We start from the raw sequence: 13,102 nt of genomic DNA on the forward strand, positions 1-13,102 counted from the left end.
CAGAGCTAAAGCCCAGGCCTAGGGAATTCATGAGTCAAACCAATCTAGATGGCAGGCTGAGGATTCAGGATCCCATGTGGTGAGGGCAGAGACCAGGCTGCCTGGCCTAGATCCATCATTGACTTGGCCATGCATTGCTAGCCAGGGACGTTGCTCTGGAGCCTTGGGTCCATTCCAATGAAGGGAGAGAGGAGCTTGGGGCCCTGACCAGATGCACTAGTGGATGGGATGTGGGCAGCAGCAAGGAGAAGACCTTCTTCCTTTCCCCACAGACTATATACCTTTTACCCTCCTGCCCAGCTGGTATGGGGTAAGGAGGTGCACCCAGACTAGAGAGCTGATGGGCAATACTCATCAAATTAGATCCACATATACCCTAGGACCCCAGAACGAATTTTCATAGAAGTCCATAAGGGCCTTGCTCCTCAAAATGTAGTCCCAGAATCAGCAACATAGGCATCACCTGGAAGCTGGTTGGAAATACAGTCTCAGGCCCTGCTCCAGACAGGCTGAATCAGAGCCTGCATTTTTTTTTTTTTTTTTTTTTTTGGAGACAGAGTCTTGTTCTGTTGTCCAGGCTGGAGTGCAGTGGTGCAATCTCGGCTCACTGCGCTCCACCTCCCAGGTTCAAGCAATTCTCCTGCCTCAGCCTCCTGAGTAGCTGGGATTACAGGGGCCTGCCACCGAGTCCGACAAACTTCTGTATTTTTAGTAGAGACAGGGTTTCACCATGTTGGCCAGGCTGGTCTTGAATCCCTGACCTCAGGTGATCTGCCCACCACAGCCTCCCAAAGTGCTGGGATTACAGGCGTGAGCCACCGTGCCTGGCCCAGAGCCTGCATTTTAACAAGATTCCCAGGTGATACATTGTACCCTGTTTGAGAAGCAAAGCATAAGGGGGTATTACGAGAATGCCTATTGCACTGTTACTAGTGGGAGCAGGATAGGTAAAGGGAAGGGTAAAACAAGGTAGATGGGCCCAAGGGGCAGTAATTAGAAGGGGCAGAAGGTACATGAACCAATCTTAAAATCTTGCCATTGAAAAAGAAATGGAATGAGAATACAATTCCTCTTACACAAATGTAAAAGCATGTCAGCAAAACAAGACACTTTTTGGCAAGAACACATAAAAACGAAAGATAAACAGAATGGAATGGACAACTCTAGGGGCAGGCAAGTGGGAGTAGGGTATAGAGATAACAGGCAATAAAGCTAGAGAGCTTGCAGAGGCGAAACATGATACCATCAACGTAATTCCTGAAATTCCTTTAAAAGTAGAAAAAGAAGTCCATTTAGAGTTAAAAGGCTTAAAAATGCAAGTCTGGGGAGAATGGGCATGGTGAAATGATGGAGTTCTAAGCCATTCGGTTTGGGCCAAGAAGGGCGAGCCTTCCTATCGGCCTGTGTGTGACCTGGGCTGCTGGGTGGATGTCTTTGCCGGCCCTCCCCCACCGCACCCCGCAGGCTGCTCTCATGGGATTGGACTGTGCACCGGGGATCCAGCAACAACTTCGGCCTGGCCGGAAAAATAAAGTCAAGGAGAGCATAAGGAACCGGAGCGGAGGCGGTGTCAGCGAGAGGGGCCTTGCGTCTAAGGAGAGAGGGAATCTACAGCGGTGCACACATGTGCTGGGGGATACTTGGGGTAGGGCTTCCCTCCGCCCCTAGGAACAGGGAAGGCGGCGTCAGGGGGCGCAAGCTGCTGAGGGGTACCCCTTCAAGAGATGGAGCGTCAGTGGCCACTCAGGAAAGGAGAGGGGTCCCCGAAAGGAAGAAGCCGTGCGACACCCAGGAACCTCCAAGGGCCAGCTGCGGGAAATCGCGAGGGGGGCGCTGTCCTTTAGACTCGTGGGTGCAGAGAAAGGGGGAGGCTAGGAGAGGCTGAGTGAGGCTGGGGGTGGGGGGAGGGACAGCCGGCCACAAGGAATGAGGGAGGAGACAGGGTCGTCAGGGAGGGGAAGGACGCCTGTGCAGCGCGCGCTAGACCAAGGCCCGGGGGCAGGGACAAGGCCATCGAAGCCGTGGTCACAGACGCGTCGGGAGGGAAGGGGCCACGTCCGGCGGCATGCATTGAGGCGACAGGAGCGCCTGGTCAGACAGCAGCTACTCTGAGGCGGGGGAAGGCGTGGTGGGGGATCCCCTGCGGTGGGAACCCTGCGAGGACACCGGAGGCCGGCCGCCGGCTGCGGAGCGCCGAGGGCACTGCTCTCCCCTAGGCCCAGGCGCGCGGAGCGGGGCGAGGGCGGCAGCTGGAGGGCGTCGAGGCCGGAGCGATGACCCTCGGGCAGAGGGGGACGGGCCAGGGTCTGAGGCTGGGAGAGAAATCCCAAGCCCGGCCCGGTTGGGAGGCCGTGGGCATCCACACGGGGAATGTGCTGGCGGCCCTGAAGCGTCGATGTCCCCGGACTCGCCGCACGCGGACTGGGGACCGACAGCGCGCAAGGAGAGCCCTCTGGCTCTGGCAACGAAGGGCCGGGCTTGGCGGGGGTGGGAGGAGAGAGCGCGGGGAGGGGTGTCCCACAGGCTAAGACTCCAGCACTCGGGGAGGGGCGGGAGGGTAAGAAGAGGGATCTTAGGGCCACTGTCATCACAGTGGCAGCTTCGTTGACTCTCACCCCTTGCCCCAAATCGCCGGCCTGCCGCCACTTCCCCTCACTAGAGACCCCTAGGCATCGACGGCAGAGTTCCTGAGAACCCTGGAGAAGGAACAGCCTGATACTGAGCTGGGACTCCGACTCCTGGAACAGCCTGAGCCTGATATTATCCAATGCACCTGAGGTACAGAGCTGTCATTTGTGAGGATCTGACAGGGTCTGGATGCAGCCACCTTTGGATAAGTTTTTTGGTTTTTGTTTTTTTCTGCTGAGCATTTTCATCTATATTCTGGAGCTCATACTTGCATCCTTTTACTGATTCTGTTACCGACCCTCAAGGGGGTGTTTGATCCCAGTGGGGTTTTTTCCCTGCTTGGTGCCGTTCATGCCAATAGACTGAGACCAGGTTCGGTTAAGCAGAGCAGAAACTTTATTATTGATCAAGGAATGGAGAAGGGGAGCCTGTGCTCAAAGCACCTTCTTGGGGCGGGGTGGGGGGGGTGGGTGGGGGGTGGGAGTAGGGCGAAGAGGGATTTGTAAGATGTCTTAGGGCAGTAGGCAGAGACTGGGGGCGGGGATTCCTGGAAAGATGGGGTTTTCCAGGGAGAACTGGAGTGTGTGCAGTCTCTCCTTCACTCCAGCACTGTATGTGCCCCGGCAAAGCGCACCTCCACCCCCAATCCCCCAACCCCCCGGGGCGGAGATTTCAATGTGGTAATGAGGTGAGGATTCAGGTCAGGGTAGCACTGCTGAGCTCCCTTCTCATCTTGTGGCTTGTTTGTGGTTACTGGCTTCCAGCCTCCGTTTTTTAAAGCAAGCACAGCTGTGAACACTGGTTAATTTCACAGGTTTTGGGGCTTGCTGAAAGACTTGGGGTTACTCTGCAGTGACAATTCCCTACCTTGAAAATATTTTCCATCTTAAAAGAACTTGATTTAACATCTGTTGGTTCTGTCATATTTTCCAGGTTGCGTCTTCAAATGTCTTGCCCCCAAAATACCAGTTTTTAAAATTAATATGTGATATTGTATCCTTGCAAAATATTTGTAACATGTATGAAAGTTATGAACCTCTCTAAACCGAGAGACCACATCAATCTAAAAGACAGATGTTATCAGGTCAGGGCCTCTTCCTGTGTGCTCCTTATCTTACTGTGCAAGCTGGGATTCCTGGACAATGGCAAATTGAACTGCTGTTCACAGATATCTTTGACTTGATATTGATTTAAAATGAACTGCTTGCTTCTAAGTTTCCACCATTAAGAATTATGTACATTGTTGTAGATTTCTGGTAGTTGACTTTTATTCAGTTAAAGAAATTCCTTTCAAGACCTAGTTTACTAACAATTTTGGTCAAGAATGGATGTTGAATTATAAAATTGCTTTTTCTATGTCTATTATGAGAACTATTCTACTGTATTCTGTTTATTCAGTGAATTACATTCTTGTTTCCTTTATTAAACTGGTTTTATGGTTGTTTTGTTTTGTTTGAGATGGAGTCTCTCTCTGTCGCCCAGGCTGGAGTGCAGTGGCATGATCTCAGGTCACTGCAACCTCTGCCTCCTGAATTCAAGAGATTCTCCAGCCTCAGTCTCCCAAGTAGCTGGGACTACAGGCACCCATCACCATGCCCAGCTAACTTTTTGTATTTTTTTCTTGTTGTTATTGTAGAAACAGAGTTTTGCCATGTTGCCCAGGCTGATCTCAAATCCCTGGACTCAAGCAATCCACCTGCCTTGGCTTCCCAAAGTGCTTGGGTTACAAGTGTGAGCCATGGTGGCTGGCCAGTTTGTTCTTTTTCTTTTTTTATTAGTGTGTACTATTCCACTGTATGAAAATACAATAATTTATCCGTTCTCTTGTTGATGAACATTTGGATTGTTTCCAGGTTTTGGCTATCAATAAAACATCTATGAATGTTTTTAAATCTTTCAGTGGACAGAGTCACTCATTTCTTTTGCACCAGAATTGTTGGGTCATAAAGTATGCAAATGTTCAACTTTAGTAAATGTTGCCCAATCATCTCCAAAGTTGTTATATCAATTTATATCAATTTCCACTGCTTTTTTGCAACCTGTCCACCTAATTTGTTTGGAGTTTCTGCTCTCCAAGGTCTCATCAGACATGATATTTGCATTTCTGTTTCTCATTTTCACTTGCTTGGGTGATTTCTTACAGGAAGAGGAAATACTATATCATCTTCAAACTGCACAACCTCTTTCCTTTTAAAAACCAGGAATGCAAGTTTGGTTTAACATCCAAAAAACAACTAATGTAATCCACCAAATTATAAAAAAAAAAAAAAAACCCATATGATCATTTCAACAAATGCAGAAAAGGCATTTGAGAAAATACAACATCTATTCCCAATAAAAGCTCTCAGCAAACTAGGAATAAAAGGAAATATTCTCAACTTGACAGAAGGCATCCATGAAAAACTTGCAGCTAGTATCATGGTAGCAGTATCAGCTACTTCCTGGTGGAAAAACTGAATACTTTCCACCTAAGATCAGAAACAAGAATGTCCACTCTCACTACTTCTATTCAATGTTGTACTAAATATCCTAGCCACTGCAATAGCACAAGAAATATAAATAAAAGGCATACAGATTGGAAAGCAGTAAGTAAAACTGTCTTTATTGGTAGACAAAAGAATCATATATGTAGAATATCCAAATAAATCTATAAAAAAGTTATTAAAACAAAGTGAATTTAACAAGGTAGTTAACATGTGTACACAGTCATGATTGTGATATAAGGTCAATATACAAAAATCAATTGTATTTCTCTGTACTTGCAATGAACAATCAGAATAGAAAAAATTTTAAAATGACTACTTCCAAGAATAGAAAAATATGAAGCACTTAGGGGTAAATCTGACAAAATCTGTGAAAGACCTGTACACTGAAAACTACAAAATACTGCTGAGAAAAATTAAAGACCTAAATAAGTGGAGAGATATACTTTGTGCATGGGGTCAGATATGGGTCAGACATATTGTTAAGATGTCAATTTCCCCCAATTTATCTATATATTCAACACAATCGCAATCAAAATCCCAGCAGCATTTTTATAGGAATAACAAGCTGATTTTAAAACTCATATGGAAATGTAAAGGACCTAGAATAGCCAAAATAACTTTGATAAAGAACAAAGTTGAGGCCGGGCACGGTGGCTCACGCCTATAATCCTAGCACTTTGGGAGGCTGAGGCGGGCACATCACCTTGGAGGAGGTCAGGAGTCCAAGATCAGCCTGGCCAACATGGTGAAACCCTGTCTCTACTAAAAATACAAAAATTAGCCAGGTGTAGTGGCGTGTGCCTGTAATTCCAGCTACTCAGGAGGCTGAGGCAGGAGAATCGCTTGAGCCCAGGAGGCGGAGGTTGCAGTGAGCCGAGATCGCACCATTGCACTCTAGCCTGGGAGACAAGAGCGAAACTCTGTCTCAAAAAAAAAAAGAACCAAGTTGAAGGACTAACACTTCCCAATGTCAAGATTTCATAAAGGTACAATCAAAAGAGTGTGGTATTGGTATAAGGACAGACAAATAGACCAGTGGAACACAGTAGAGTCCAGAATTAGATCCACACATATTATGAACGAGTGAGTCTCAATGCAAGTGCAAATGTAATTTAGCGGAGAAAGAATAGTCTTCAACCAATGGTGCTGAACCATTGTATATTCACATAAAAATGAATTTCAATTTATATTTCACACCATAAACAAAAATTAACTCAAATTTGATCATAGACCTAAATGTAAAACCAAAAACTATAACCCTTCTAAGAGAAAACATAGAAAACAAATAGTTGTAACCTTGGATTAGGAAAAGATTTCTTAGATATGACACTAAAAGCACAATCCATAAAAGAAAAACTTGATTAACTGTACTTTATCAAAATTAAAAACTTCTGTTCTTGAAAAGACACTGTTAAGAAAAGAAGAAGACAAGCCACAGACTGGAAGAAAGTATTTTCAGATAATATCTGATAAAATACTTGTATCCAGAATAAAGAACTCTCAAAGTCCAATATGTAAAAAGGGGGATAGAGGGAAAGAGAGAGAAAAATGTGAAAACATACTTAACAGAAGAAGATATATAGATGAAAAATAAGCATATGAAAAGATGTTCAACATAATTGGTTATTAGAAAAATGTGAACTAAAACCATAATGGAGATACCACTACCCATCTATTGGAATGGCTAATATTAAAAAGACTGATCATACCAAGTACTGGCAAGGATGTGGAGGAATTGCAACTCTCATTGTTGGTGGGAATGTAAAATTGTACAACCACTTTTGAAAAATTGTTTGGCAGTTTCTTAAAATGTTAAACATACACCTACCATATAATCTAGCCATTTCATTCTTAGGTAAAAATGAAAACATATATCCATACAAAGACTTGTATATAAATGTTCATAGCAGCTTTACTTATAATAGTCAGAAGCTGAAAATAACTCAAATGTCCATCAATAGGTGAATGGAGAAATGTTGATATATCATTACAACTGAATACTAGTCAGCTATAAAAAGGAATAAATTGTTGATACAACATGGATGAATTTCCAGTTGTTCCATTAATCCCATTCATTAGGATGAGTGAAAGACGCCAGATGAAAAAAAGAGTATCCATAAGCAGGAGTTGAACAATGAGAACACATGGACACCAGGAGGCAAACAACACACACCAGGGCCAGTCAGGGGGTGGGTGGCGAGGGGAAGGAGAGCATTAGGACAAATAGCTAATGCGTGCAGGGCTCAAAACCTAGATGACCAGTTGATAGGTATAGCAAACCACCATGGTGCACGTATACCTATGTAACAAGCCTGTATGTTCTGCACTTGTATCCTGGAACTTAAAGTAAAATAATGATAATAATAATAATAAAGAAAGAAAAAAGTATCTATTGAAAGATTCCATCCATATAAAATTCTAGAAAATACAAACTGATCTATAGTAACAGAAAGCAGTAAGTACTCATGATTGCTTGGGGACAGGAGCAGGGGGATATGAGGAAGCTACGGGGAGGAATGAGAGGGAGGAATTATAAAGAGGTAGAAGAATAAATTTCATTATCTTAATTGTGATGATTTCATAGATGTATATATATATATCTACTTGTATGTGAAGTCTATTACATGTCAATCCCACTTCAGTAAAAAAGGTTTTTGTTTTGTTTTTTAGAGACAGGGTCTCATTTTGTCACCCAGGCTGGAGTGCAGTGGTGGAATCATGGGTCACCACAGCCTCAAACTTCTGGGCTCAAGTGGTCCTCCTAAGTGATCCTCCTGTTTCAGCCTCCCATGTAGCTGGGACTATAGGCATCCACCACTACATCTAGAGAATTTTTTATTTTTTGTAGAGTCGAAGATGGGGAGAGGTGTCACTTTGTTGCCCAGACTGGTCTCAAACTTCTGCCTTCAAGTGATCTGCCCACTTCAGCCTTCCAAAGCGCTGAGTTTACAGGTGTCAGCCACCACATCTGGCTGAGCAGGTTTTGCTTTGTTTTGCTTTGTTTTTTGAGAGGAGTCTCGCTCTGTCACCCAGGCTGGAGTGCAGTGGTGCGATCTTGGCTCACTGCAAACTCCGCCTCCTGGGTTCACCCCATTCTCCTGCCTCAGCCTCCCGAGTAGCTGGGACTATTACAGGTGCCCACCACCACGCCTGGCTAATTTTTTGTATTTTTTACTAGAGACAGGGTTTCACTGCGTTAGCCACGATGGTCTCGATCTCCTGACCCCATGATCCGCCCGCCTCAGCCTCCCAAAGTGCTGGGATTACAGGCGTGAGCCACCGTGCCTGGCCCAAGCAGGTTTTTTTTTGAAAAGAATAGGCTCATTTCCTTGCAATCAGAGTTTATCTTTCACTGATGTACCTGTTTAGATATACTTCAATACTGTACTGAACACAGAACCTAGGCAGGGAACTGGGTAATGCAACAGAAGGCAAGTTATCTACTTTTGCTGGGAAACTTCTGATATTATTATTATTATTATTATTATTATTATTATTATTATTATTATTATTTTGAGATGGAGTTTCACTCTTGTCGCCCAGACTGGAGTGCAGGGGCGTGATCTTGGCTCACTGCAGCCTCCATCATCCGGGCTCAAGTGATTCTCCTGCCTCAGCCTCCCAAGTAGCTGGGATTACAGGTGTGTGCCACCACACCCGGCTAATTTTTGTATTTTTAGTAGAGACAGGGTTTCATCATGTTGGCCAGGATGGTCTCAAACTCCTGACCTCAAGTGATCCACCTGCCTCAGGCTCCCAAAGTGCTGGGATTACAGGTGTGAGCTACTGCGCCTGGCCAAGTTTTACTTTTCTTTTATTTTGAGATGGCATCTTGCTCTGTTGCCCAGGCTGGGGTGCAGTGGCACGATCTCGGCTCACTGCAACCTCCATTTCCCAGATTCAAGCAGTTCTGCCTCAGCCTCCTGAGTAGCTAGGATTACAGACATGCGCCACCACGCCTGGCTAATTTTTTTTGTTGTTCTTGGTTTTTTTTTTTTTTCTTTTGAGACGGAGTTTTGCTCTTGTTGTCCAGGCTGGAGTGCAGTGCAGTGGCGTGGTCTCAGCTCACTGCAACCTCTGCCTCCCCGGCTCATGTGATTCTCCTACCTCAGCCTTCCAAGTAGCTGGGATTACAGGCATGAACCACCATGCCTGGCTTTTTTTTTTTTTTTTTTTTTTTTTTTTCTGAGACAGAGTTTCCCTCTTGTTGCCCAGACTGGAGTGTAGCGCCATGATATGGCTCACTGCAACCTCTGCCTCCCGGCTCAAGCGATTCTTCTACCTCAGCCTCCCGAGTAGCTTGGCATTACAGGTATGCGCCATCACACCTGGCTAATTTTTGTATCTTTAGTAGAGACGGAGTTTCACCATGTTGGTTGGGCTGGTGGCAAACTCCTGACCTCAAGTGATCTGCCCGCCTTGGCCTACAGGGGTGAGCCACTGCGCCTGGCTGAAGTTTTACTTTTCTTAAAGAGAATTTTTTTTTTCCTGGAAAATAAGTGCTGACATCACAACTGAAGTGCTCATGTATCTTTTACTCCTTTCAGGAATATCTTGGTATGGCAAATGAATGGACACAGAGTCTATTCTTTAAAACCAGTTCCATGAATGAGAGGAAGTCAATGTAAAACTGTCTTCTTAAATGATCTGTCAATGGTCAAATATGAATGGTTTTTGAGACAATGAAGTTTGAGTTCTCTCTTGCTTAACTAGCAAATAGTGGGCCTACATACCAGGGCAACTTAAGATTTCCATTATTTTCACATCTCAAAAAAAAAAAAAAGGAAAAAAAGGGAAACGATTTAAATGTAAGTGATGACTCATATAAGTGATGACTCATATAAGGCTATTTGTAAGTTTCTTGCTTCCCAGTCGGGACTGAATAAAATCTACAATAGATGAGTCAAATTTTTAAGCTTTTTGTACCATATGCTTATATGACAACAAACTGAGAAACATTTACCTCCTTTATTCTATTCTTTTTTTTTTTTTTGGGACGGAGTCTCACTTCTGTTGCCCAGGCTGGAGTGCAGCAGTGCCATCTTGGCTCACTGCAAGCTCCGCCTCTGGGGTTCACGCCATTCTCCTGCCTTAGCCTCCTGAATAGCTGGGACTACAGGCGCCCGCCACCACACCTGGCTAATTTTTTGTATTTTTAGTAGAGATGGGGTTTCACGTGTTAGCCAGGATGGTCTCGAACTCCTGACCTCATGATCTGCCTGCCTCGGCCTCCCAAAGTGCTGGGATTACAGGCATGAGCCACCACGCCCGGCCCCTTTATTCTATTCTTATGATAAATTTCAAGTTTAAAGAGATTAAGCTATTTCCATAAATTTTAAAGGAATGTAAGAAAGTTTTAAGGACAAAGGTGTTGGGACATTGCAGCAAAGGTTATGAAACCTCACCGTGGGCCATGCCAGCCACATAGCAAAATGGGTTGGAAATTAAAAATATGGAGGTAGGGCCAAGCATGGTGGCTCACACCTATAATCCTAGCACTTTGGGAGGCTGAGGCAGGCAGATCACTTAAGCCCAGGAGTTCGTGACAAGCCTGGGCAACATTGTGACACCCCATCTCTACCAATCAATCATTCAATCAATAAGCTAGGCATGGTGGTGTATGCCTGTAGTCCCAACTATTTGGGAAGCTGAGGTGGGAGGATCACTTAATCCTGGGAGGCGGAAGTTGCAGTGAGCTGTGATGGCACCACTGCATTCCAGCCTGGACAACAGATACCTTGTCTCTCTCTCTATGCGTGTGTATGTGTGTGTGTGTATATATGTATTTTAATACATTATATTTATATAAACATAATGTATATAATGTATTTCTATAATAAATATATATTTATAAATTATATTTATATGTATATATTTTATATACACATATAGTATACATAATATATATATTATATGTATATATATAAATACATATGTATGGCAGTAGAATGAAGGGGATATTGAGCACATTTGAGGAATCTCCAGGTTTCTTAGTGTGAAAGCTCCAGAACTGGGATGGGATTTGAAGCAAGTGAAAAAGGCTTGGCTTGGCTCAGTAGTGAAGGTGACAGGATTCCTGGAGAACAGGATGGAAAACAACAAAGATCTCACCGAGGCTGCGTCACTCAAATTACTTTTTCCTGCAAATCAATCCAGGTGTACAGTTTTCTCCAGCAATATCAGGAAGCCCCAGAATCAGAGGCACAAAGGTGTCTGAAGAGAGAAAAGTGTTTTGAGAAGGAAAGGCAGAGTGACAAGGGATTGGGCAAACTGGATACAGCTGAAGACGGCTGCTCCAAGGATGGGTTTTTGTTAAAGAAAAGAAAAAAATCAATTTGGGGGCTGAGCACAGTGGCTCACATGTGTTGTCCCAGCACTTTGGGAAGTCAAGGTGGGAGGATTGCTTGAGGTTAGGAGTTCAAGGCCAGTCTGGGCAACATATAAAGACCTTGTTTTTATATTTTAAAAAAAAGTGAAAAAATAAATTTAAAAAATCAAATGTTGCAAATAACGATTAAAAATCTTATCTCACAAGAAGCTTTCCTTCATTTTTGTATGTCCCTTCTCCTTTTTGTTTATACCAGAGAAAGCTGAACTTAAAAGTTTCAGGAACTGTGCTGATGCTTTTGTACACTGTCTCATTTGGTTCTTCTAAAGGGTTTTATTAAGTCACATTGTCTGTGTCAGTTTCCAGCACCAGTGTATTGATTCATTAGCTTCCCTTCATTTGCATTTAGTCTAGTAGATGGCTAGCAAGGATCAACACTTTTCTGGTCTGCTATTTCCATCCCCTTTTGTGTGAGATGTTATGTCCTTCAACAAGGTAAAATTTCATTAATAAGTATGGAAAGTTAATACAAGAATTCTGCATCCTTCTCTTCTATCCATTCTAATTCAAAATTATTTACGGGGTCTTCATGTTACCTTATATTTCTGCCCTCACATCACTTATCAGTCCACTGCCATGCTCCATCCCTCACACCACCCCACATTTTAGTTCACACTCCACTACTGACGTTCTTTGTACAGTCATGAACCTAGGATCAAGACTACCTGTTAAAGCTGAAATCCTGTACCTCCCTGCTTTCAACTTCTGCACGGAGCTTAAAACAGTGTCTCTACCACCACCCCTATCCTGGCACCCACCTTGGATTTTGTCTCCCTCAGCTCCTTTTTTGTCTCACCACCAGCACCAAAGCGGTTGGTCTGTGTTCTCTTTCCTTCCATTGCACATCTCATCAATCAAGTTAGAAGTTTCGAATAGAGGCCGGGCGCGGTGGCTCACACCTGTAATCCCAGCGCTTTGGGAGGCCGAGGTGGGCACATCACGAGGTCAAGAGATCGAGCTCATCCTGGCCAACATGGTGAAATCTCGTCTCTACTAAAAATACAAAAACTAGCTAGGTGTGGTGGTGTGCGCCTGTAGTCACAGCTACTTGGGAGGCTGAGGCAGGAGAATTGCTTGAACCCAGGAGACTGAGGTTGCAGTGAGTGAACTCCAGCCTGAGTGAGACTCCATCTCAAAAGTAAAAAAAAAGAAGAAGTTTCGAATACGTCTCCCACTTGGGTTTGGGAGCTTCTAGTTTCATTCCAACCACTTACTGTGTGTCCACTATGTGCCAAGAATTATGCAAGATAAGGTTATGCATCTTTGTATCTTTGGAGGTAGATGAATAACGAATATACACATGAATGCATGAGACCGGGAGGTATAGGTAAGAACTAGCCAGATCCAAAATTCCATACAAAATATTAACAATTTCCACTTAGCCCTTGATTTTTCCCCAAGGTGCTGACAATAGGGGACCCCTCCAGGATCTCTGTTAAATACACATGTTCTGGTGAGGGTAGAAATAAGTATGAGACAGGAGGGCACATTCAATGATTTCTAAATAGTGTGGGGTCAAAGGCCCCATTTTGGACAAAGCCCAGAGGCAACCTCCCCCACTCTTAAGATCATGGTTTGGGATACCCACTTCACACAGGAA

The sequence above is a fragment of the Gorilla gorilla genome, chromosome 21, assembly GCF_029281585.2.
Source record: "Gorilla gorilla gorilla isolate KB3781 chromosome 21, NHGRI_mGorGor1-v2.1_pri, whole genome shotgun sequence".
NCBI lineage: Eukaryota > Metazoa > Chordata > Mammalia > Primates > Hominidae > Gorilla > Gorilla gorilla.